The sequence below is a fragment of the Salmo salar genome, chromosome 09 (genome assembly GCF_965601325.2).
Source record: "Salmo salar chromosome 09, fSalSal1, whole genome shotgun sequence".
In the NCBI taxonomy this organism is placed as follows: Eukaryota; Metazoa; Chordata; class Actinopteri; order Salmoniformes; family Salmonidae; genus Salmo; species Salmo salar.
The window spans coordinates 132,583,473-132,610,389 of NC_138299.1; the positions used below are offsets into that span (position 1 = coordinate 132,583,473).

The 26,917-nt window shown below is 44.9% G+C and overlaps 1 pseudogene across 1 annotated transcript in view; it reads left to right on the forward strand.

The window, feature by feature from the left end:
- Positions 1 to 26,917, forward strand: part of LOC106612756 (Fanconi anemia group J protein homolog) — a 42,152-nt pseudogene that overhangs the window by 566 nt on the left and 14,669 nt on the right. Inside the window, exons 3-9 of the transcript XR_014378666.1 lie at positions 80 to 233; positions 4,230 to 4,399; positions 11,016 to 11,154; positions 11,318 to 11,524; positions 19,237 to 19,349; positions 19,526 to 19,608; positions 19,867 to 20,229. The product of XR_014378666.1 is annotated as a Fanconi anemia group J protein homolog (transcript). The remainder of the gene's footprint in view (positions 1 to 79; positions 234 to 4,229; positions 4,400 to 11,015; positions 11,155 to 11,317; positions 11,525 to 19,236; positions 19,350 to 19,525; positions 19,609 to 19,866; positions 20,230 to 26,917) is intronic.

Consider the following 26,917-nt stretch of genomic DNA (forward strand, 5'->3'; position numbering starts at 1 on the left):
GACATACTACAAAATACATTATACTAACACTTTTGATTACTGACGAAGACTTCTGTCCTGTTCATGTTCCCGTGGTCAGGTTTGCAGAGGACTACCGCATGGTGCTGCAGCAGTCCTACACCTGGACCACTGCTCCAGATGCACAGGGCTTCTTCGCCAGGCCCAACTGCTGAAGCCACAGTGCCAAGACCCTCGTACACACACTCAGCTTCTGGTGCCTCAACCCAGCCGTGGTGAGTAGCAGGGGAGGATGTACTGGAGAGTAAATGCTGTGTATACAACTTTACATGTTTACATGTACATGTTACTCATAGCGTATTATTACATTACGTGGAGCGCTGCCTGTCCTAAGGGGTGTGGTGGTATGTGTGCCGTGGCAGGCGTTCTCAGACATCTCGGACAGTGTCACAGCATCGTGCTGACCTCAGGCACATTGTCTCCTATGGGATCCTTCTCCTCAGAGCTGGGGGTCAAGTTCTCTCACCACTTTCTCCACTTTCTCCTAAATCTTCAGTTCCTACGATTTACCACCAGGAGGGGCTAGAGACCACATATTGAGGTCAAGTGTTTTAATGTACTCGTGATATCCTTGCTGTGTGTAAGCAAGTTTGGCGCAACTGGTATGAGGTTGAGATAATAATTAGAGAGTAAAGACGTTTTGTTTGATTTCAACACAATGCCAAAGGAAGAGGTCTTAAGAGTCCATAGCAGCTGTAATGTAAACTACCGTTCAAAAGTTTGGGGTCACTTAGTCCTTGTTTTTGAAAGAAAAGCACAATTTTTTTTGTCCATTAAAATATCAAATTGATCAGAAATACATTGTTAATGTTGTAAATGACTATTGTAGCTGGAAACGGCAGATTTTTAATGGAATATCTACATAGGCGTACAGACGCACTATGTAGATATTCCATTAAAAAAATCTGTTTCCAGCTACAATAGTCATTTAAAACATTAACAATGTCTACACTGTATTTCTCATCAATTTGTTATTTTAATGGACATAAAATGTGCTTTTCTTTCAAAAACGAGGACATTTCTAAGTGACCCCAAACTTTTGAACGGTAGTGTAGGCCTATGTAGACCTAATAGGTGTCTCTTAAACAGCTGTAGGCTGACAAATGCCTTACATAAAACCCGGTATTCTCTTTCAGTTAACCAGACACTTCTAAGGGCCCATTGATAAATACTTTGTCCTCCTTTGTTTGTTATGCTTTCCTCCATGAATAATAGATTTCCATTCAGGGTCTGTGTCTCTGTCACATCACCACGACCAGTCCACTTAGGGACCAGCTGGCTCTCTCATGTCACTGTGGCTGTGTGTTGGTGCTCGCACGTGCACAGATACGTGAGTGTTACATGTGAAGATTTGTTTGTGTTTTTGCATAGTGCTGCATACCTTTTTTGTGTATCTTCTTGTGTGCCTGTTAAGTGTCTTACAATGCACACATTCTTTATGCTTATTTACAATATGCCTATGGTTTGTATTTGACCCTTTGATGTTGTCAAAGCTCAAGGTTTTCCCTCTAGTTGACTATCCAGTTGAGACTACATCAGTGCTATCAGAATATGAATGTTTAAAGTCTCCTATTAGGATCCACTTTTGTCTCTTTCCCCCCAGCCATGACGCCAGGCAGGCAGAGACAGCCACAGAACAACTCTAGGTGGGTATTGTGTATTATTGATGACTAGTGTAGGAGCTCTATGCCCTCTGTGCATTAATATTTAATGTGCAGACAGACGGCTCTTAAAGATGAAGAGATGAGGGGTATTAATTGTAGAGTCTGTTGAGGTCCTCTGGAGCCGGTGAGCCGTGTGTGTGAGTGAGACAGAGGATGGTTCGTCTCCAGGCACCCCTCTTCAGTGTGTCTGGGTGATGCCTATCAGAGAGGCAGCGGTATGAAAGACAGAGGCCACAGTCACACAGGCCTAAGATCACACAGCAGGGCCACAGAGGCGTCCTGCTTCCCTCTCTGCTCTGTCAGTCGCCCTCTGACAGATACACACACACACACACACACACACACACACACTTCTGGCAGACACAGTGAGGGTGCATACGCACACTGAACATACAGTACAACTCAAGAACACACAGTTAAAGGTACTCTCTCACGCATGTACGCACACAGGTGTGTGTGTGTGTGTGGCCATGCACACACACGGGTTGCAGACATTACACACTCAGACATCTCCCAGAGCCCTCCTGGAGCTGTGGTTTTGTAGCACTTGAGCCTCAACAGCCCCCCAGTTAATGCCCATTAAAACCACGGTACCCCTCTGCCCGCGCCTCGCAGTCTGGCCGCACCGCAAGAGGAAAGGGACAAAACACAGCGTGGGGGGTTGGAGAGGAGAGGTGGGCTTATTAAAAAGTGTTTTCCAGAGGTGAAAAGATCAAAAGGAAACGCAAGATGCTTTTAAAGCATATTGAGATAAGGGCCATTAGGGGTGATGTCACCTAGCTGTATGTGTGAAAAGGCATCCGCGCTGGCGCCTGAAGGAGGCTGGGGACACACGTCTGCCCTGCTGTCTTCCAGCCACACTCCAACATTATTACTCAGTGTAAGGTGTGCTGTCATCTCTACAGGGTGTGTCTCTCCTCTATCTCTGGGTTCATGGGTCACCTTGCTCAGACGGGGTTGTATCCATCTTTACTGTTCCAGCTGAGATGTTTTATATGGCCTTTTACAGTGGAAACCTGAGGTGCGCTGCTGTTGTAGGCTAAATATTTCGCTAAGCTACAGCTTTGAGGAGGCAAAGCTTTAAAGGGGAATTCCACTCAAACTATATTTTGGTAGGGTTTTTTTCATTATTGATACAATCCCAAAATGTTTTAAATGTCAGCAGTCAGGTTTTTAAGATATTGGACTTTCAAGAAGCAAAGTGTCACCGACCACATCATCATGATGACCCCAGTCTGTGCTCACTAACAGCTAACCCTTCTGGAGAGAGAGACTCCAAGTAGATACCAAGAAGATCTTCAATGCTTAACTTTGACAGCCCAAGCTTCACTCTCGAGGTGTGGACACCAGGGGAGGGGTTGGGATGGCAGGTGGTGCGGAAGCCACTTGGTTGGCACCGCTCTTGGCGTGATGATTGCTGGCTGCAACACATCTCCCGCTCTCTCACCCACCAAGCAGCGTAGGAGCAGGCAGGCCTGCATGTTTCATTAATGCTACAGTCGCCCAAGATCCCTTCCATAATTTAACGGGCGCTACCAGAACAGTGACGTGTCGCAACACAGCCTACCGACACCAGGGACGGGGGGAAGGGCAGAAAGAGGGAGTGGAGAGGAAAGAGGTGAAATATGGAGATTGTGGGTCCATGGAGGGAGGGAAGATGTGCAAAAGAGAGAGGTGTAGAGTTCAGTGCCTAAGAGTGGCATTCGTCCCTGCAGACTAGACAAAGCAAAGATCTGGCCCACTCTACCAAGTTGTTTGCTGCCAGAACCTGAGCGTTGCACACACGCACGCACACCATACCCAGAAATCACCATGAATTATTCACTGTTAGGTGTGCCTGTTGGTTACTCTGAGACTGGCTAAATGCTGTAGTCCGCCTCATGCCATGTTGCCTGGACCCTTATTGTGTGCCTTGTAGAATGAGGGGCCATGCTAGCACTGGCCTGCTGCAGATCCAGTGGTTGTGGACTACACATTGCCACTAGGGGCAGGGGTTTGATTCACACGTTTGCCACCTTCAGTTTGTTTCCTCTTCACCTATTTCCTTCATATTTGTTTAAATGAAGTACACAACCGGTAAATTCAAAAGGAGCCATTTTACTTTAAAATGTCTGTTTGTGCGTGTGGTGGTTTGCCCCTCTGTGGGTCGTTCCTGTTGTGTTTGTGCACCTGGGTGCCAGCCGAGTGTGCAGATTGACATTTACTGTAGCGCTTCAGCAGACCCTGTGGATACGCCACCTACCCGTCAGATAATGCCCTTAAATTAGTCATGAAGGCCAAGTTACACACACACACACACACACCATGGCACACAACGGCATCCTTCCAGTCATACTCTGTGTACTACGTGTGGACTCGGCCACATAAACTCTACACAGGTCCTCACTTTGGTGTTCACCGATTGCTTGTGCATAGTTCTTGGAAAATGATATTAGCTGTCATTAGTTTGGTCAGATCAGTTAGAGGTCAAGGTGAGCTGTCTGGCAGAGGAGACAAGCCTTGATGAATAGCTAGGTGACTGTCATTTGTCTGCCTGCCTCTCCATAGAGTAGTGTAGCACCGTCTCCTAGACCTAGCCAGCCGTCCTCCTTGTCTCCTCGTCTCCCTGCCAGGCCCCAAGTGTCCAGTCTGGAGCGTGAAGTCACAAGCGCTGCTGGTCGGCTACTGCATAGCAACCTAGCGGCGCCAAAAGCCCTGGTCTGCCCTAGAAACCCTATGTAAGTTATTTTCACCAGAACGGCCAAAATGTTTTTTTTTTATTGCGGTCGTTTTAGGCTTTAAAATTAGTTTATTATGATCAAGTTCGAACCCCACGGTGAATTCTTTAAATTTCACCACAAATCGAGATATTTAATAAAAATTGTATTAGGCAGAAATCGCTACTCCCATTTCCTGACTGCTAAAATTGGAATAGTTCGCCTAATTTCAGTTTGTGATAAAACTAGCAAGTATAGTGTAGAGAATCATTCTACCATTTAAACCGATGTGAAATATGTTTTCAACAACCCAAAATATAGTATTTTCAGCTGTTTGAACCTGGTGTACAAAACTTAAAGTAAAAGATACAAAACTTAATAACGGGAAGCTTAGAAATAACGCAGATAGAACAAATCTGTCGCTTCTTAGACTTGCTTTCAATGAGAGTGACGGATCTATAACTCACATTTCTATGTGAATTTTGTCAGAATGCCCCAAAAGCTTTAATGAAATAGTGACTACTAGATTTGTTGTCACACAGGACCACGTGCTGGCTACGAGGAGGCTCCCGGTAGACTCTCAGGCAGGATGAAAACAACCTGATCGACTATGATCCTTTGCTAGTTGTGGCCACTTTCACCATGATCCTTAACAATTGTTTGGTGCCATTCAACCCACTGAGGTATAAGATTCAGCAATACGGCACATTTCAAATTCAAATTCTTCATGAGCAATCGGGAGTTTGCATAGGAATACTTGGATGACGTCAGCACTATCACCATCTACTGATTTTGTTTATGCTCCCTGCCTATTCTCTGCTCTGCCTTGCCTCGTCGCCTTTGAACTAGAGGTCGACCGATTATGATTTTTCGATACCGATAATTGGAGGACCAAAAATCCGCTACCGATTAATCGGCTGATTTTTATTATTATTATTTTTTACATTTATTTATTTGTAATAATGACAATTACAACAATACTGAATGAACACTTATTTTAACTTAATATAATACATAAATACTATCAATTTAGCCTCAAATAAATAATGAAACATGTTCAATTTGGTTTAAATAATGCAAAAACAAAGTGTTGGAGAAGAAAGTAAAAGTGCAATATGTGCCATGTAAAAAAGCTCATGTTTAAGTTCCTTGCTCAGAACATGAGAACATATGAAAGCTGGTGGTTCCTTTTAACATGAGCCTTCAATATTCCCAGGTAAGAAGTTTTAGGTTGTAGGAATTATAGGACTATTTCTGTCTATACGATTTGTATTTCATATACCTTTGACTATTGGATGTTCTTATAGGCACTTTAGTATTCCCAGTGTAACAGTATAGCTTCCGTCTCTCTCCTCGCTCCAACCTGGGCTCGAACCAGGAACACATCGACAACAGCCACCCTCGAAGCAGCGTTACCCATGTAGAGCAAGGGGAACAACCACTCCCAAGTCTCAGAGCGAGTGACGTTTGAAACGCTATTAGCGCGCACCCGCTAACTAGCTAGCCATTTCCCATCGGTTACACCAGCCTAATCTCGGGGGTTGATAGGCTTGAAGTCATAAACAGTGCAATACTTGAAGAATTGCGAAGAGCTGCTGGCAAAACGCACAAAGGTGCTGTTTGAATGAATGCTTATGAGCCTGCTGCTACCTACCATCGCTCAGTCAGACTGCTCTATCAAATATCAAATCATAGACTTAATTATAACATAATAACACACAGAAATACGAGCCTTTGGTCATTAATATGGTCGAATCCGGAAACTATCACTTTGAAAACAAAACGTTTATTATTTCAGTGAAATACGGAACCGCTCCGTATTTTATCTAACGGGTGGCATCCCTAAGTCTAAATATTCCTGTTACATTGCACAACCTTCAATGTTATGTCATAATTATGTACAATTCTGGCAAATTAATTACGGCCGTTGTTAGGAATAAATGGACTTCACACAGTTCGCAATGAGCCAGGCAGCCCAAACTGCTGTATATACCCTGACTGCTTGCACGGAACGCAAGAGAAGTGACACAAATTCATGTTAGCAGGCAATATTAACAAAATATGCAGGTTTAAAAATATATACTTGTGTATTGATTTTAAAGAAAGGCATTGATGTTTATGGTTAGGTACATTGGTGCAACGACAGTGCTTTTTTCACAAATGCGCTTGTTAAATCATCACCCGTTTGTCGAAGTAGGCTGTGATTCGATGAGAAATGAACAGGCACATCATCGATTATATGCAACGCAGGACATGTTAGATAAACTAGTAATATCATCAACCATGTGTAGTTAACTAGTGATTATGTTAAGATTGATAGTTTTTTATAAGATAAGTTTAATGCTAGCTAGCAACTTACCTTGGCTTCTTGCTGCCCTCGCGTAACAGGTAGTCAGCCTGCCATGCAGGCTCCTCGTGGAGTGCAATGAAAGGCAGGTGGTTAGAGCGTTGGACTAGTAACCGGAAGGTTGCAAAACGAATCCTCGAATCCCACCTGAACAAGGCAGTTAACCCCCGTTCCTAGGCCGTCATTGAAAATAAGAATGTGTTCTTAATCTGACTTGCCTAGGTAACTTCTCTAGGGTCGGTGGCACGAAATCGTCCCACCTACGTAACAGCCAGTGGAATCCTGTGGCGCGTTATTCAAATACCTTAGAAATGCTATTACTTCAATTTCTCAAACATATGACTATTTTACACCATTTTAAAGACAAGACTCTCGTTAATCTAACCACACTGTCCGATTTCAAAAAGGCTTTACAACGAAAGCAAAACATTAGATTGTCAGCAGAGTACCCAGCCAGAAATAATCAGACACCCATTTTTCAAGCTAGCATATAATGTCACATAAACCCAAACCACAGCTAAATGCAGCACTAACCTTTGATGATCTTCATCAGATGACACACCTAAGACATTATGTTATACAATACATGCATGTTTTGTTCAATCAAGTTCATATTTATATCAAAAAACAGCTTTTTACATTAGCATGTGACGTTCAGAACTAGCATACCCCCCGCAAACTTCCGGTGAATTTACTAAATTACTCACGATAAACGTTCACAAAAAACATAACAATTATTTTAAGAATTATAGATACAGAACTCTTCTATGCACTCGCTATGTCCGATTTTAAAATAGCTTTTCGGTGAAAGCACATTTTGCAATATTCTAAGTAGATAGCCCGGCATCACAGGGCTAGCTATTTAGACACCCACCAAGTTTAGCCCTCACCAAAGTCAGATTTACTATAAGAAAAATGTTATTACCTTTGCTGTTCTTCGTCAGAATGCACTCCCAGGACTACTACTTCAATAACAAATGTTGGTTTGGTTCAAAATAATCCATAGTTATATCCAAATAGCGGCGTTTTGTTTGTGCGTTCAAGACACTATCCGAAGTGTAAAGAAGGGTGACGCGCACGACGTGTTTCGTGACAAAAAAAAATTCTAAATATTCCATTACCGTACTTCGAAGCATGTCAACCGCTGTTTAAAATCAATTTTTATGCCATTTTTCTCGTAAAAAAGCTATAATATTCTGACCGGGAATCTGTGTTTTAGTACAAAGAGAGAGAAAATAAAAACATGGGGTCGCCTCGTGCACGCGCCTCAGTCTCATAGTACTCTGACCGACCACTAGCCAAACGCGCTAATGTTTTTCAGCCAGGGGCTGCCTCGACATCATTCAGCTTTTTCCCGGGTTCTGAGAGCCTATGGGAGCCGTAGGAAGTGTCACGTTACAGCAAAGTTTTCAATAAAAAGAGTCAAGAAGCTCAAGGAATGGTCAGAGAGGGCACTTCCTGTACAGAATCTTCTCAGGTTTTTGCCTGCCATATGAGTTCTGTTATACTCACAGACACCATTCAAACAGTTTTAGAAACTTTAGGGTGTTTTCTATCCAAAGCCAATAATTATATGCATATTCTAGTTTCTGGGCAGTAGTAATAACCAGATTAAATCGGGTATGTTTTTTATCCGGACGTGTAAATACTGCCCCCTAGCCCCAACAGGTTAAATCGGCAAATCAGTTGTCAAAAATACCGATTGTTATGAACTTGAAATCGGCCCTAATTAATCGGCCATTCCGATTAATCGGTCGACCTCTACTTTGAACCCAGCTCTACTCAGTCAAGATTAAGGAAAATGTGCTCGTAATTAAATGGCAGCATCAGTTGGAGCAACGAGACAGAAGGTTCATCCTAAATGGCACCCTATTCCCTTTTAAAGTACACTACTTTTTTGGCCATGGTCAAAAGCACTGGGATGCAGCCAGAGTAATGTTTACTCTTAGTGTCTCAAAGATAAAAGCATTAGGGACCATTACCCTGGGCACTGCTGCAAGCCAAGTGGCTCCTGCTGGAGTGGCACTGACTGGATTGTATTTCGCCCCCCATTTTTATAAGGGCTTTACAAATTACAACTCGGGGAATATAAACGACAAGCTCTGCACAAAGACTGTTTGTGCTGCTCAAGTGCATGTGTCTCTTCCTGTGTCTCAAATGGCACCCTACTCCCTTTAGTCCACTACTTTTGACCATGTCCCATAGGGGGGCCTAAAGAGCTCTGGTCAAAAGTAGTGCACTATATAGGGAATGGGGTGTTATTTGTGACTTACCCTCTGTGTTTTAAGAGCCCTGGCTGGCGTTTTATTATCGGGTTACTCTTCCCTTGTTATCAGGTTACTCGCTGTTCCCTGGCAGAAGTTTTACGTCGGCTGCATAAAGGACAATCTCGACAATCTAAGATGCTGACTACAGTGACCCAGACCATCAATTAGATCAGTGAGAGAGTGAGCTTCCTCTTCCCTTCCTTCTTGAATCGGCCTCTCCTCTGGTCTTCCTCAAGTGCAGTGTGGCAGATAATGGCTGTTTTTGTTTCCCATCCTAAAGTACATAACATGAATAATTCACCCATTGTCAGTCAGGATTGGATCGGAAAGCAATTGTTGGGACAACCAGTTTTGTGGAGGAGTCGTGGTAGGGGTTGACGAATGAAGCGGGGGGGCCTTGTCAATGTAACGCTGCGGCTTTTGTGAAAGTGTCGTGTTTTATTGATGCAAACTTTCCTGTTTCCCGGCCCTCCCGGTTGTTTTGTGGCGCTGAGCGAGGCTACCTGATGAAATACGCCTCTGCTTCATTTCACAATTACAGGCAGGCTGTAGCTAGTCAGTCATCTTGGTGTGCCAGGAACTAGAGGAACTATCCACCACGCGCTCGTAATGTTTCATTTCCCGATCTTTCACTGTGTTAGAGTAACCGACTAACTGCAATTTTTTTTTAAATACTACTACTTCTTTGTCCTAAACTATGTACTGCCTGGATGCTTTTTGGGTGTCGTCTCTGGGTACGCCGCTGTTCTCTGACAATAAATGGCACGTTTACACTTAACAGGACAGTTGGATAACGGCCTGTACAAACACCCCCTCTTCCCTTTCAGCTCTGTTGAGCTATCTCTCTTTGAATTTCTCTCCCTCTCTTTCGGTCAATCTCTATTTGTCCTGGTCTCGCTCTCTGTATCTCACTTAATCACATGGGCCAACGAGGCCTGTATGAAAACCCCTTCCTCTATTTTAACCTTCCCACAGCTTCACTGCTCCTGGCTGAGCCTACTACTCCCAAACCCAGCCCCGTTGCTCTGTTGTGAGAAGTTTTTCTGCTGACTACAAGACAAGAAGAACTTCTACTTGACCCTTCGAACACATTTCCAAACCAGTGAAGATGCTCTTTGATTGTGAAGCCATGCAAATAATCCGCTATGGTGGAGACATGACTAGATCTCTGCTAGGAGCTGACGAGGAGAGGGCTTTTAGATCAATGTTCCTCCCTGGAGAGACTGTGACTTTTTGCACTAACAACAACAGTGATTTTATTATGGAAGGGGGGGGGGGGGTTTAAACGCATCAACTTTGTGGAGGAAGGGGAGGGGGAAACTGAGCCACAGGATGGAGAACGACAGGCTGGGGTGCAGAGGAGCTTCCAGTGCCATCATGATGTGAACTTTGTTTCAGACTTTAAGACACACACACACCTGCAGTGTCTGGATGCCAAGCTGTTAGGACAATGTACTGGACTGTTTAGCCTTGAAAGGATTCAAGGTGCCCCCACTAACTCTGAAAACAGTTTAGAGTTCTAGAAAGGAAACCTGGAAACCTGTTTCTCTGTATGTCTTGTGAGAGGAGAGGTTGCTGCTTTTGGCAGGCAGACAAACCTCAGTATTTATGCTGCTATGTGAAAGGTTTTCTCAGGGGGCTCTAATGTGGACCACATTTCTTGGTATAATATGGCCATAGTTTTTCTCCTGTTTACTGTAGTCTCAACTCCTGCTCTGTTGCTTCATTAGGTCGTTAAGACCCATGTGAAGAATAGCTTCCATCCCATAGTGGTGCCAAACCTGATTCATGTTAGGACCAATTGATAGCCTTCCAATAAATAACTATGTCATGTAGTCTTCAGGAATCTGCTGATAGCTGAGTTTTGAAAATGATGGAATTTCTACCAGCCAAAGAGCAAACAAATGAAGAAATGTTAAGAAAAAGATGAATTGAAAAAGATATGAACAAATCACACTGTTTATTATTTTTGTTGATGCATCCATGAAGCCCTGCTCTGTTTGCTGGTGTTCTGTTTTCTTAGATGCTTGACCAACGCAGGGCTGTGGGAGAAGCTGGAGGAGAGGAAGACGGTGATCACAGAGCCTAGAGGAGGAGGGAAGAGAGACTTTGATGAGCTGCTGCAGATGTACTATGATGCCATCAGAATCAGTGGAGAGTTTGCATGGGACAGAGGTGGGACTGGGCTGTCTCTGTCTCTCACTCTCTCTTTCTTCTCTCTCTGTGTCTCTATCTTTGTTAGTCTGTCTCTCTGTCTGTATCTCTCTTGTGCAAGGGATTGAGCAACAATTGGTTTGGTGTTGGGTACCCTTTTAATTGTGGAAGAATTCTAGTTATATCTGTTTAGGACAGATGACTGGGTTGATTTTGGGGTTGTTTCTGTGTCCGTCCCCCCCCCCCGTCCCCCCAAATGGAGCTCTGCTGATGGCTGTGTGTAGAGGGAAGGTGAGTGAAGGACTGGACTTAACAGACGACAACGCCAGAGCAGTGGTCACCCTCGGCATCTCCTTCCCCAACATCAAGGACCTGCAGGTAAGAACCAGAGACAAGTTCTTGGTGGTGAGCCCATCAGGTTTGTTTCACAGCAGAGGACCCAAAGAGAAAGACCCCTGTTTACCGTTGTGTCCAGTCAGTCACATACAGGTGGAAGCGCTTCACAGAATCTGCTGGCTACCAATGTGTTTTCCTACAGACCTCCAGAGCAACACTGAAAAAGTTCTGGACACACACATACATACACACACTGGGACACATACACACACTGGGACACATACACACACTGGGACACATACACACACTGGGACACACTGGGAAACACACTGGGACACACACATACACACACACACACTGGGACACACACATACACACACACACACAGGGGGACACACATACACACACACACACACACTGGGACACACACATACAGACACACACACTGGGACACACACACACACTGGGGGGGACACACACTGGGACACACACTGTGGGACACACACACACACTGGGACACACACACACACACACACACACACACACACTGGGACACACACACACTGGGACACACACACACACACACTGGGACGCACACACACACACACACACACACACTGGGACACACACTGACACACACACACACACTGGGAGACACACACACACACACACACACTGGGAGACACACACACACACACACTGGGAGACACACACACACTGGGAGACACACACTGGGACACACACACACATACACACTGGGACACACACACACACACTGGGACACACACACACACTGGGACACACACACACACACACTGGGACACTGGGACACACACTGGGACACACACACACACTGGGACGGACACACACACACTGGGACGGACACACACACACTGGGACGGACACACACACACACACACACTGGGACACACACACACACACTGGGACACACACACATACAGTGGGACACATACACACTGGGACACACATACACACTGGGACACACACACACACACACTGGGACACACACACACTGGGACACTGGGACACACACACAAAGTGCATCCTCCATCCTCTTCTTTTTCTGGTGCTCTGTAATATAATCCCAAAGTGATTGTTCTGTCTGTCCTGAGCAGATAGTTTCTACCTTTGTTTTCCTCTCATCCTCCCTCCATCTATCCCTCCTCCCTCCCTGTCTTCCTTACATTTTTGCCATGGCCCAGTGTTGCCTAATAAATCTGACTGTGATGCCAGCTTTCTGTGTACACAGTCTGAATTAAAGCACTGCAAACACTTGGAAAGTTTCCTTACAAGCCAGAATGTTGAATAATGTAACGTTTGAACTTGCTCTACCGGTTGTCTGTGCGGTTGGTCCTTCGGGTCTAAAAAATATCCACAGGAATGTATTATTAAACCGACAAAACACTGGTACTGCCGTGGAGATTTCTATCACCTTGTACATGCACAAAACCATGTAAACCCCTGTAAGACTGGTTAGGGTTAGGGTTGGGCATGCATCGCTCATACTTTCTTTATTGTGAGTGTGCCTTAGGTGATGATGAGCAAATCTTGATAGTCACACACAGAGGCAGGTTGGTTAATAACACTTTTCTGTGGATATTTTGTCTCATATTTACACCCAAATAAGGACGAAATCAGAAGACAATAGGTAGAGTAAGTTCAAATTATGGTCAGGGTCGCGAGGCCCAGCATCAGTATTTAGCCTTATTGTGTAGCCTGATGGCAGGCTCCCTTTTTGCAGGCTACATTTTGTTTAGCCTTGGAGGGATGGGAGATGAGTAGGTTAGATGTGGCCGAAGGAAGGAGGGGGAGAGAGAGAGCGCGAGCTATGGGCCCCTGGGGATACTCATGCTGAGAAACAGGTTCACCCAACAGCACTGCAGATATTTTCTGAAAAGTTCTCTTTCCTCTCATCTATGGTGTAAATGGCAGTCCGCATGTCCACTCTCTTGCTCTCTCCTTTTTATTTTTTTCTTCTCCTGGTGTGTCAGCTGCCTGCCCTAGCCCCAGAGGAGCCCTGGGGGGGGGGGGTGGTAAGGTCTGCTAGCTGACCCCCATTACCAGAAGAGGGGACAGGACATGACACTAATGACTGTCAGGTCCAGGTCACTGTGACTGTTTGTCCCAACGGCCCCTCTGACAGCTACGCTAAAACAACCCAGCAGGCGCCGGGCAGGCAGGAAGCCACAGGTACACAGCAACACAACGCTGCCTCGGCTATGACGGGGATCTTAGAGGGGTCAGATACACACTCACATGCACGCATGCTCATATCACACATGTAGTGCACACTTTCTCTCACAACTACACTTATACTACGCTCAAATGGTCTCGTTCACATGCCCACAGCCACAAAAGTACATATATTCTTACTCTCCCAGCTGTTTAACATTTATGCCTTTTATGGAAGCACATATAGACATTCCCTTCTCAGCACACGTTAACTTGGACTCACTGACCCTGTCCCACATTTCAAACATGCACCCCCTATAGCTTATGTACACCCCTCATGTAGTGTGGACGCCTACCTTCGTGCCTAGTCTGCTTTTCCCAGACCCAATTCTCAGCAAAACTTTAAGGTTTTAACTGAAGCACAGAGCAGCCCTGCGTTTACTAGCCTGTTATATTGCCTGAGATCAAAGGTGAACTGTAAACAGTCCTCCACACCGAAAGCTCTGCTAAGCTACTATTACATTTTAAATTGCATCCCAAATATTACCCTATTCCCTATTTAGTGCACTACTTTTGACCAGAGCCCTGCACTATATTAGGAATAGGGTGCCATTTGGGACGAACACAATGTTACATTATACACATGTAGAGTTGTTTTTTCCACAACAGGCATGTCTTACAATACACAGTCGTGTGTGAGGGAGAGAAACAATCCTCTGTTTCAACAGGCAATGAAAGGCCACTGATACGGCATCTCTGTTTGCTTAATGAGGAGCACAGCAGACATTTTAAGACACAAACATAGTTTTATAGAGACCTAGTGTCTCTGCTTTGATACTTTATGGAGGAGGAGGACCAGACAGTGTGTGGGGGGGGGGGGGGGGTGTAAGAATGCGTGTGCGTGCTGGTTAGGTGCCTGTGAGTGTGTGTTCACGTCTTACAGGGACACACTGAGGACGAGGCACCCAGCTGTCAGCTCTGTCACATTAGGCAGATGGAGCACTCCACAATCTCACTGACAGGCACAAGATGGTTAGGACTGCCAGGGGGGCACATGCAAACCGGTCCGCTCAGCTGCAAACCATGCTTGCTGGTCAAATGTATGTTTTTAAGCATGAACAGGTAGCGGTGGGAGGACTGGGCCAAAGTGAGCGAGCGACTAACGATCTCCTGACATTTTAACTAATCTCTTCTATCTGGCGGTTTCTTTCACATTTAGGAGGCGATTCGCTAGAAGCTAGAATTGGCTTTTTCACATATGCATCCTGTCATGTCAGATATGGTTTTCACTTGGGGTGGGACGCTGAAATGGACTCCCATTGGATTTCGATGACATTGGCGGCTCGGGGATACTGGCCATTTCCGTTCGTGGTCTCAGAAGCAGATGCGTCAAGCCCTCTGGTGTTTAACAGACAGGAGGAGACATCTCATCTCACCATACAGCCGCTAGCCTGCGCCTCTTGAGCCCCCATGACATGAGTAGTAAACATCTGGCCGGGAAGAAAATGGCGTGGCTTCTGCAGGTCCATTTTGACATGGTCTAGTGAGGCGTTTCTTCTTTTTAAATGAATCTAATTCCTGTTGTTTATTTGGCTCAGACTCATCCAGACCATGATGACGTCCAGTAATGACACACCTCTCTGCCCAGGACAGAAAGCAGAGAGGGGAACAGTGTGTGCATGCCCGTGTTGTTAGGGGTCATGGTGCTCTGGGCTGTGAACACACGGCACCTGCCTGTCAGTCCCTGTTGTTCGCTGTCATGTCCCATATGTCCCGCCCGTCAGATGCCACATGAACTTTTCACTTGTCAATCCCAAAAGGTTAGCACTGAAAATCCAGGAGAGGTTAATTGATGGATGGATGCAAATTGATGGAGATGGATGCTTTCATGGCCTTTTTGTGGCATGGCTCGTTGCTCGTCTTGTGTTGACTGGACCACCTTTTCTGCCCCCCTACCTCCTGTCTCACCATCTCTTTGCCTTTTGCTCTATCCTCCCATCTTTCACAGCAGATCTGTCTTCCAGATCAACTTCATCACTTGTGTTGTCTAGACCCCTCCTACCTCCCGTCTCTGCTCTTCATCTCTGCTGTATGCCTCCTTTATTCCCCCTTTCACAACAGATCTGTCTGAGGGGGCATTCTGGGCAGGCAATAACAAATCTCTTCCGGCTCTGTTTTTAACAGGGGGTTGGCGTCTCCCCCTCACCTTCCCACTCCACAGCCCACATGAATCACATTAGTTCTCAATGGATGTGCCCTGCCTGATGCCTGAAAGGTGCTGGATGGCAGGTCAGAGCACAGGTGATGGCACACAGCTATGGCTAGCCTATCAGCCACTAGAGCACATTCGGTGGTTTTGGGGTGTCTGACAAGTAGCGATTTTTCTTTCTCACTTGATGTCAAAGTGCTCAGTTGGTAGAGCATGGTGTTGTGGGTTCGATTCCCACGGGGGGCCAGCACAGAAAAAAAAATGTATGAAATGTATGCATTCACTACTGTAAGTCGCTCTGGATAAGAGCGTCTGCTAAATGACTAAAATAAAAAAAATAAAAAATAATGCTCTGGGCTACACAAGATTCAGTCAAATGTTATGATTTTGTGTAGATTGCTGAGGATTTTTTTTATTTAATCCATTATAGATGAAGGTTGTAACGTAAAAAATGTGGATAAAGTCAAGAGGTCTAAATACTTTCCGAAGGCACTTTTTCCACATTTTGTTACTTTACAGCCTTATTTTAAAATTGATTAAATTACAAAAAATCCTCTGCAATCTACACACAATACCCCATGATGACCACCATGCTTCACCATAGGGATGGTGCCAGGTTTCCTCCAGACTTGACGCTTGGCATTAAGGCCAAAGAGTTCAATCTTGGTTTCATGAGACCATAAAATCTTGTTTCTCATGTTCTGAGAGTGCTTTAGGTGCCTTTTGACAAACTCCAAGCGGGCTGTCATGTGTCTTTTACTGAGGAGTGGCTTCCGTCTGGCCACTCTCCCACGAAGGCCTGATTGGTGGAGTGCTGCAGAGATGGTTGTTCTTCTGGAAGTTTCTCCCATCTCCACAGAGGAACTCTGGAGCTCTGTTAGCGTGATCATCAGGTTCTTGGTCACCTCCCTGACCAAGGCCCTTCTCCCCTGATTGCTCAGTTTGGCCGGGCGGCCAGCTCTAGGAAGAGTCTTGGTGGTTCCAAACTTCTTCCGTTTAAGAATGATGGAGGCCACTGTGTTCTTGGGGACCTTTAATGCTGCAGAAATGTTTTGGTACCCTTCCCCAGATCTGTGCCTCTACACAATCCGGTCTCGAAGCTCTACAGACAATTCCTTCGACCCCATGGCTTGGTTTTTGCTCAATATATGGACAGGTGTGTGCCTTTCCAAATCATGTCCAATCATTAGAATTTACCACAGGTGTCTCCAAGTTCTAGAAACATCAAGGATGATCAATGGAAACAGGATGCACCTGAACTCAATTTTGAGTCTCATAGCAAAGGGTCTGAATACTTATGTAAATAAGGTATCTGTTTTTAATAAATTATCCAAAATGTCTAAACCTGTTTTTTGCTTTGTCATTATGCGGTATTGTGTGTAGATTGATGAGTAAAACATTTTACATTCATTTTAGAATAAGGCTGTAATGTAACAAAAAGTGAAACGTCAAGGGGCCTGAATACTTTCTGAATCCACTGTAAGTCTATTCACCACACTATCGTTCTTAGAATTAAGATTTTACAAATTGAGTTTGTGTTATAAGAAATTTTAGGAGGACATGTCATTTGGCTGTAACGTAACAAAATGGGTGAAAAGTCAAGAGGTCTGAATACTTTCCAAAGACACTGTATATGTGATCATATCCAAATGTAAGCTAGGTTTGAAATGTTTTAGTCAAATATTTTATCTGTTTGGGTTGCTTGCGGTCAATTTGCAGTCTACAAATTATTTTGAGTTATGTTTTGCCCACTGACCATCCTCTCCAGAAAATGTTTTTGCCCGCGGTTAAATCTGATTCCTGACCTAATGACAATTTCAATGGGGGAACCGGAGTCCCGACATTTTGACCTTGCTAGTGCACGCACCATTTTTGACCGGCGTGCTAAAAGTAGAAAATACAGTGCAACGGAGGGAGATGAAGATGGGCGAAGTGAGCACATTTAATGTTGACAATGTTTGCTAAAGTTAAAACCAGTTTGCTTATTTGTTGCATTGTGGTTTAAATTATGAATGTAAATCATACTCGTAATGAATTAATCAGATGCATTTCGTGAGCTTGTCATTTTCCCAACGCACCTATAACGTTCGTAGTTCATCAAAACTGTCAAGTATAAGCATATTGAGACTATAATATCGTTCAGATGAATGATTGGATTTGATTATAAGGACATAGGGTAAAGAAAACAGTTTTCACATATCACCCTCTTGAACTGACCCATATTTTTCCTGCATTCTAGAACACTTAGTGGACTTGTATTTGTCTGTTTGTTTAATTAGAATGTAGGTGAACCCTATTAAATCTATTTTTAAATGCTGACATTTTAAAGCTAACGGGAAAGGTCTGTAAGAAATGTGCCTTACGTGTAGACAGTGAACTACAACTGGAAAACAAACCGAGCTGAAACAGATGGCCAAAAGTCTGGGGTGTATCGATCGACTAAATATCGATGTAAAATACACAAATAAATGTTTTGCCGGTATTCACACTAGCGATTAGTGTTTTGTATCTATGCGCTCTCTTACGAAACTTTCGGTACGGTGTTGAACAACTACATTTTCTTTAAATCAATTAGTAATCATGTTTGAGAAGAATTGTGGGGATAGATATGTTTATACATTGTTCACATTCAATTGAATTTACCACAGGTGGACTCCAATGAAGTTGTAGAAACATCCCAAGGATCATCAATTCAAACAGGATGCACCTGAGCTCAATTTCCAGTCTCATAGCAAAGGGTCTGAACATATATATATATATTGATTGATTGATTGATTGATGAGGAAAACATGTAATTTTAGAATAAGGCTGTAACATAACAAAAGTACATTATTTTTAAATGTTCATTTTTACAAGCTGACTGATAACAGCAAACAATACAACAATAACACCCCCACCCCCTGAAAGAAGACAGGAAAAACTAAAACAGTGCCTTGACAGAGTAGAAAATAATCGGCACCATTTCTTTTATTGAAATTTGACACAAAAGTAATAAATAAGTATGCTACTATGGATCAGGGTGGATCCAGACTCGGTGTCTTGTTGCCCATCACATGATAGATAAGACAGAAAGGGTTGCCATATCTTATCATATGTGATGGATCTGCCAGAGATATCATGCTAAATCCTTGCCATATGTAACAGACTAGTGACTTCAGCTAACCAGATTTTAAAACGGGACAAATGTTTTCTATTATTAATCTTTCAATGTCTTTGTAAGCATACCAGTCAGTCTCCCGTTGTCTGTTCTGCTCTTTTTCAGCTTTGATTTGGTCTGTGGTGGCAGTATGGCAGTGTCCTGATGACCCGTCCTGTGACGTGTCTCCATCTAACATTCCTGCTGTGTTTTCAGGTGGAGCTGAAGATGAAGTATAATGACCAGCACTGTAAAGCCAGGGGTCTGCTGTCAGGCTCCTGCTGGTATGAGATCCAGGCCTACAGAGCCCTCAACCAGGCCCTGGTCAGGTACAGGTTTCTTTGTATGTGTTCTTGTTTGATTCTCTGTCCTTGACTCAGCCTATCACAGGAGGCTTCTTCCTAGCTCACAAATCAGGCTCATGATCAGTAAGCATAAAAATGTTTGATCATTTTGAAAACCAGGAGGTTACTACCTGAACTTACACATGTTTTTACTACCACAGGTGTATTAGACACAAGAATGACTGGGGAGCCCTCATTCTGGTAGATGACCGGTTTGGGAACAACCCCAACAAATACATTTCAGGTACTGAAATGAATGATCGCAGGTTGCAGCCACTCAAGAGCTTGAATTACTCAAACATACCCTCTAATGTCTCTGTTGCATGACACAATGTGTAGTTTCTTATCTTGGGCACTTGGTGGTGATGCTTGTCCACAAGATAGAGGTGTGTTCTGGTTTTAACCTAGAGGAATGATAAAATAAGTGTTATTAGAAAAGTGGGTATAATTTTGTTTTTATATTTTATATTCCACTAACAACATTGGTCTCTGTTTACACCAGGTCTGCACAAGTGGGTGCATAACTTTTTCAGGCACCACAACTCCTTCATCTGTGCTATGCAGTCGCTGATGGCCTTCTCCGGGTGCCAACAGGGGGCAGGAGAGACCCATGGAGCAGGGAGCCAAACGTTCAACAGCACCACCATCATGTCTCCAGCCAGTCAATCTCTAGTGACTGTGGAAGATCTGTCGCCCCAGCTCAGACAGCCTTCTCTGGGCCACGATGCACCACACTACCATACTACCACCTCTCAGGTCCCAGAGCACCACACCCAGCTACAGGGGGTCAGGTCCTGGGTTCCCCCTATGGTCTCTCTCCCACCTGCTCTGTGGCCTCTGTCTACCATCAGCCATGGAAACACAGGTGAGATGTATTACTTTAGATAAATAAGTTATGTCAGGGAAGTTGGTAGATTATCAGTCAGAGGTTTGATTGGTGCATAAAAACATAATATGAAAGCTTAATCCAGAGCTCTTTCCGTTAACTCCTTGTATAAGTGGTTCCTAATGAGTCCAATGCATCAGTCAGTCTTCCACAAAGGTCTCCCACTACCTCGACTACATGATCTCACTGCAGACCAACATCTGTTGTGTTCATCTATCTTGTTATTCATGATGGGATGATATTATTTGAACAGTCCTGTCCCAGTAAAGTGGATGAGAACAGGGGAACAATGTGTGAGGCTTTTTGGATCTACTTCTCTGAAGATAAATAAATGTAATGGAACAAAGATGTTAGGGGTGTAGAGGAGCAATGCTGTTGCCGTTTCCGCCCTCCAGGGTTTCATTTGACCAACATTCAGGATTCTTAGCTTCTGTTTTAGTCAAATAATTGTACATTTCTTCCTCTTTAGGAATGTTAAGACATGTTGATGTACAAAACGTTGTGTATATATGTTTTAGGTCCGTTTTGCTTCTGATCCTACCCTCCACTGTTTGTTACAGCAGAACCTTTTTTTATGGGTGTCAAGCTAAGCGAGCGTAAATGCAGCGAGATATCTGGTTTCATATGGTACCTTGGACCTCACTGAGGATGGATCCATAGAAAAACATGGGTCTGAACCTAGCGGAATGATAGTACTATGAGGTCACTGGGTTTATAAATGAGGTGGATACACTCCGTTCTAGAGCTCTAGTCTATAGTCTTTCGCGTTACTCGGGTCGCTGTAAGGCTGAGCTGTTTGCTCAATTGTGTTTTGAGGGGTGGGTGGGGGTGGCAGGAGCTGGATCGGGGGGGGGGGGGGGTGTACACCAATCTGTCTCATTACTACGAGTCCTTCTATATGGCTGAGTGGTGCTGGGTTGGGCTGAGGCAAGCAGCTTGGTGAGCAGATGTTAGACTGTTGCTTTTAATTAAATCACATTGACCATTGTTTGTGTTATATTGAGCGTGAGACGGTGGTGGTGATTTCTTCTCCTCTGCACTGTTCTGGATAAGAGTCAGAAAGACATCCTTTGCCCACACCCCTAAACCACTAAACATGTGTAGTGTACACTAACCTAGCTGTTACGGGCCCAGCATATAGGATCCTTGAGGCCAATGTTGGCATCGTCCATGTACTTTCCCCGTTATTTTCTCACCTTTACTGTCAACACCAGATGACTGCTCCAATCAGCTCCTCAGCTCATCTGAATTTCTAAATGTATTATAAGTCTTCATACAACTGTGTTGTCTTTCCTTTCTATGGTTTCCCATAACGTGTGTATTCTCTGGGCACGAGACCAGAAGCAGACACATCAACACCCCTCCGCTCATCTGAAGAGTGATCCTAAGGCCCCGTCTCCACCACCCCACGGCCCCTGCACCACCTCCACCCCTGTGAGCTCCACCCGCTTCAAGACCCCCCCATCTTCCAGGCCCGGGACCCAGGCCGGCGTTGTGGTCCTCTGGTCGACCCGCCTCGAGAATGTAAGTCTGGATCTCCTGCCCAGGAAGGAAGGCCCGTGAGGGGCCGGATGGACCGGCAGCTACCCCTCCCAGCCAGGACCAGGGTCCGGTTCTAGACCTCTCCCCTGTGGAGGTCCCTGCCAGTTCTGAGCCCAGACGATCCCACCCTGCTAGAGGAAGACCAGAGCATCTTCACACCTGAGATGTTTGATGATGAAGAGGATGTGGACCAAGCCTCTCCCCAGGACAGTGCAGGGGACGATGACAGGGGAGGGAACTGTGCTTGCGGCCAGCCTTGTGCTATCTACCGGAACAGCCCAGGCTCTGTCTGAGGACCTGTTTGGCCCAGAGCAGGGTCCTAGGGACGGCACAGGAACAGTCACTACCACTGATACCCAGAGGGGCGGCGCTCTTGCTCCCTCAGCTAGTAGAGACTGTGTCAGTGTGAGATGGGAACAGGACAGGCAGCGAGAGTGGTGACAAGGCCCAACAGCAAGAGACCCAGAGACAGGAGCACCAAGGTCAGGGAGAAGGACAGGAGGTGAACCAGACCCAGACGCAGGGTCAGACCCAGGGGGGACCCAGGGCCAGAACAGGCAGCAGGACACGCAGGATGTCCAGGTCCAGACAGAAAGCATCGTAAAATAACCAGCTAATTCTCTGTTGTCCCTCAGGTTATATCCATAGATGACTAGACACCAGCTTATAACTGTAGATGACTAGGCACCAGGGCCTGTATTCAGAGGCTCAGTAGGAGTGCTGATCTAGAATCAGTGCTTCGTTTTAAATCATTAAAATGATATGGACAGGGGAGACATGATCCTAGATCAGCATTCCAACTGAAACTCTTTGTGAACACGGGCCCAGGTTCCAGGTTATAACCATAGACTATAGACAACTAGGCAGACACCAAAACGCTCAGTAAAGCCAGTTAGTTCTCAGATCATCATGTCTCATTATCTAGCGTGACAGCATGGCTGGGTCGTCTCGTCTGACTGACATTATCTGTTTAAAAGTCTGGAGCTAACGAACGTTGCACAAATTGCGATGTTAACGTGCAGTCTTATATTTTTGTACACATCATTCAAATGCAAGAAGAAATGCGTCTTTATTTTCCTGTAAACGCGATGGAAGCATTGTCCCGTTATGTGTTTTAATGAGATGTGTTATTTGGATTGAGGAGAGGAATGGGGGGTGATGCAGCATGTCTGACTTCACACATATAGAACTCTTCCATTTTTACCCCAAAATTACTGTACAATCCTTTCATAAAGTAATTGTCTGATGTGAACTAGATGGGGGAGGTGTGGTGTGGGATGTGTATCGTGTGTTTAATGACTTGGGGAAACACACAAAGGCCTTTCCAGCAACACAATAAACCTCAGAAACCCCATCATCCATCTTGAGAACAGCTCCAGGGTCACTATATATCAGTAAATATAAATCATTGTGATATGATTTTATTAATCAATTTTCCATGTTTGATGGTTTTGGTTTGTGTTGTCAAGTTGATGTGGAAGAGTGCAGATGGGTAGATTGAACCGTCAATAAAGCACCTTGTATTGGCAAGGTGTACAGTGCTTTGTTTCCCCCCTCATCTATCTACACACAATACCCAATAATGACAAAGCAAAAACAGTTTTTTTAGAAATGTTTGCAAAAGTATTACAAATAAAAAAACGGAAATATAACATTTACATAAGTATTAAGACCATTTACTCAGTACTTTATTGAAGCACCTTTGGCAGTGATTACAGCATCGAGTCTTTTTGGGTATGACGCAACAAGCTTGGCACACCTGTGTTTGGGGAGTTTCTCCCATTCTCTGTAGATCCTCTCATGCTTTTTCAGGTTGTATGCGTAGCGTCGCTGCACAGCTATTTTCAAGTCTCCTCCAGAGATGTTTGATCGGGTTCAAGTATGGACTTTAGCTGGGCCACTCAAGGACATTCAAAAACTGAATTCTAAATTCTAAATGCTTTATTTTTTTAGTCTGTTATGAAACTATAATTGACTGCCTAGTTTAAATATACTTGTAATTTATTTTGTTTATAATTTGTATTGTTTTTTTTTGTGTGTATTTTACCCCCTTTTTCTCTGCAATTTCGATCTTCACTCATCGCTGCAACTCCCTCACAGGCTCAGGAGGCAAAGTTCGAGTAATGCGTCCTCTGAAACATGACCCGCCAAACCGCACTTCTCAACACCCACCCGCTTAACCCGGAAGCCAGCCGCACCAATGTGTCGGAGGAAACCCCATTCAACTGACGACCGAGGTCAGCCTGCGAGACGCTCGGACCGCCACAAGGAGTCGCTAGAGCTCGATGAGCCAAGTAAAGCCCCCCCCCCCGGGCCAAACCCTCCCCTATCCCGGACGATGCTGGGCCAATTGTGTGACGCCCTATGGGACTCCCTATAATGGCCGGTTGTGATACAGCCCGGGATCAAACCCGGGTCTGTAGTGATGCCTCTAGCACTGCGATGCAATGCCTTAGACCGCTGTGCCACTCAGGAGGCCCGCTTACCTGTTTTTATGTTAATATTTTATTAGTTGTTCTACCTGTCTTTGCTATGGTGGCGGTCATTTTCTCAATTTCTTCTGGCTTGCAGCCCTCTTTGCCAAAGCGAGATACTATTGTATTTGATGTGATATTATGGCTTCCATTAAACCTTGGTAAATACACTGCTCAAAAAAATAAAGGGAACACTTAAACACAATGTAACTCCAAGTCAATCACACTTCTGTGAAATCAAACTGTCCACTTAGGAAGCAACACTGATTGACAATACATTTCACATGCTGTTGTGCAAATGGAATAGACAACAGGTGGAAATTATAGGCAATTAGCAAGACACCCCCAATAAAGGAGTGGTTCTGCAGGTGGGGACCACAGACCACTTCTCAGTTCCTATGCTTCCTGGCTGATGTTTTGGTCACTTTTGAATGCTGGCGGTGCTTTCACTCTAGTGGTAGCATGAGACGGAGTCTACAACCCACACAAGTGGCTCAGTTAGTGCAGCTCGTCCAGGGTGGCACATCAATGCGAGCTGTGGCAAGGTTTGCTGTGTCTGTCAGCGGTGTCCAGAGCATGGAGGCGCTACCAGCAGACAGGCCAGTACATCAGGAGACGTGGAGGAGGCCGTAGGAGGGCAACAACCCAGCAGCAGGACCGCTACCTCCGCCTTTGTGCAAGGAGGAGCAGGAGAAGCACTGCCAGAGCCCTGCAAAATGACCTCCAGCAGGCCACAAATGTGCATGTGTCTGCTCAAACGGTCAGACACAGACTCTATGAGGGCCCGACGTCCACAGGTGGGGGTTGTGCTTACAGCCCAACACCGTGCAGGACGTTTGGCATTTGCCAGAGAACACCAAGATTGGCAAATTTGCCACTGTTGCCCTGTGCTCTTCACAGATGAAAGCAGGTTCACACTGAGCACGTGACAGACGTGACAGAGTCTGGAGATGCCGTGGAGAACCTTCTGCTGCCTGCAACATCCTCCAGCATGACCGGTTTGGCGGTGGGTCAGTCATGGTGTGGGGTGGCATTTCTTTGGGGGGCCGCACAGCCCTCCATGTGCTCGCCAGAGGTAGCCTGACTGCCATTAGGTACCGAGATGAGATCCTCAGATCCCTTGTGAGACCATATGCTGGTGCGGTTGGCCCTGGGTTCCTCCTAATGCAAGACAATGCTAGACCTCATGTGGCTGGAGTGTGTCAGCAGTTCCTGCAAGAGGAAGGCATTGATGCTATGGACTGGCCCGCCCGTTCCCCAGATCTGAATCCAATTGAGCACATCTGGGACATTATGTCTCGCTCCATCCACCAACGCCACGTTGCACCACAGACTGTCCAGGAGTTGGCGGATGCTTTAGTCCAGGTCTGGGAGGAGATCCCTCAGGAGACCATCCGCCACCTCATCAGGAGCATGCCCAGGCATTGTAGGGAGGTCATACAGGCACGTGGAGGCCTCACACACTACTGAGCCTCATTTTGACTTGTTTTAAGGACATTACATTAAAGTTGGATCAGCCTGAAGTGTGGTTTTTCACTTTAATTTTGAGTGTGACTCCAAATCCAGACCTCCATGGGTTGATAAATTGGATTTCCATTGATTATTTTTGTGTGATTTTGTTGTCAGCACATTCAACTATGTAAAGAAAAAAGTATTTAATAAGATTATTTCTTTCATTCAAATCTAGGATGTGTTGTTTAAGTGTTCACTTTATTTTTTTGAGCAGTATATTTATTTATTGCCTCACATATACTCCTAATGTAATCTTTGTTTACGAACAGTTAAAGCAAATGGCATATATTGTCACGTACATGCTAACCGTTCCCCTTAATGGGGAAAATGGTTTAATGATGTTGTGAAGAGTAAAAGGTCATTTACAGTGTTAGGAGGATTAGTTGTGATCATGGTTTTAAGGGCCTTGTTTGGATTATTGGGTTTTACCGACAATGAGCAATCATACCATTGGTTAAAGAAGCTAAAATTTAGATGGAGGGAAGTGGGAACAGTGAAGTCTGGCAAATTAAGCCCCATTAGCTTGACAGGATGTTGTCTCGTTAGAACACAAACCTCCCTAACGATCCCTAACCTGTGATTGGTTGACGGAGGAGCCCAAAGTGGTTGACCGAACCATTCAATTAAAGCTCTCCTCTCTGCTCATCAGCCTCACTGTATGACAGTGCCTTAGCATCATTAGTTAATGTATTTGCATGGCTGAATGTGACTGGGCACCTCGTTAACATCAGTATCAACAAGCGTGCCATGGGAGAGGGTAAGCAGATGTCCTAAAAGCATCCTAATAGGCGGTTAGTCTGTTGTTCTGTAGCACTGTAAGGTTATTGGAGTATTTACTGTGGCTTCCCTAAGTCCCTTTAATATCTCCTCATTGATTAGCCTAAGTCAGGCTTTATATATTCTTATGAGTTTGAACAAATTTAATCAATGAGTGTGTTTATTCATGCAGTAGGCTAATTGCATTTGTTTTGGTCCCAGGTTGATGATAATTGGAAAGTACGTTTGTTTCCATTGTTTCGGCTTGTTTGAGATTTTTCCACTTAAAAGACAACACTAAGCAGTATAGGGCGACTGGCATATTGACATAACCTGCCAATTAAAGCAAATGAAGGTGCTGTGTCAAGACAGTCCCAGCCATG